Below are 987 nucleotides of genomic sequence, written 5' to 3'. Positions count from 1 at the left end.
TCACTCGCTCACACACACTCACAGCCTGGGACTCACTCGCTCTCTCGCTCTCTCTCTCTCTCACACACACACACACACACACAGCCTTGGACTCACTCATCACACACACACTTTGGGTTTCTCTTAAACACTCTGGGACATTCTGTGATTTTCTCTTACACTCGAGGATTCCCTTACACACCATAGGACTCTGGGATTCTCTCACACACACTGGGACACTGTGATTCTCTCTCACACTCTGGGATTCCGATACACACTCCAGGACACTATGGGATTCTCTGACACACTCTGGGACTCTCTCAGACAACCTGGGACTCTCTCAGACAACCTGGGACACTGAGACCTTCTCCCACTCACTGTGGGACCCACTCCCACACACTCTGGGACACTGTTATTCTCTTACGCACACTGGGATTATCTCGCACACTCGGGGAATCTCTCACACACTCTGAGATTGTCTCAGACATTCTGGGACTCCCTCACACACACTCTGGGATTCTCTCACACACTCTTGGAATCGCTTACACACTTTGGGACACTCTAGGATTCCGTTACGCAATCTGGGACGCTAGGGCCCTCGCCCACACACTCTGGGATTCCCTCACACACACTCTGGGATTCCCTCATACACACTCTGGGATTCTCTCACACACACTCTGGGACTCCCTCATACACACTCTGGGACACTGTGATTCTCTTTCACTCACTGGGGTTCTCTCGCAAACTTTGGCATACACGGGGAATCTCTCTAACATTCGGAGATTCCCTTACACTCCATGGGTTTCTGGGACTCTCTCACTCACTCTGGGACTCTCTCTCTCTCACTGTGGGATTCTGTTACACACGCTGGGATTCTCTCACACACTCCAGGAATCCCTAACACACTCTGGGATTCCCTTATGCAATCGGGGACACTGGGACTCCCTTACACACCCTGGGACACTGGGACCCTCGCCCACACACTCTGGGATTCCCTTACACACTCTG

This window comes from Chiloscyllium plagiosum, unplaced genomic scaffold (genome assembly GCF_004010195.1).
Source record: "Chiloscyllium plagiosum isolate BGI_BamShark_2017 unplaced genomic scaffold, ASM401019v2 scaf_13497, whole genome shotgun sequence".
Lineage (NCBI taxonomy): Eukaryota > Metazoa > Chordata > Chondrichthyes > Orectolobiformes > Hemiscylliidae > Chiloscyllium > Chiloscyllium plagiosum.
Note: the sequence above shows the minus strand (reverse complement) of the source record.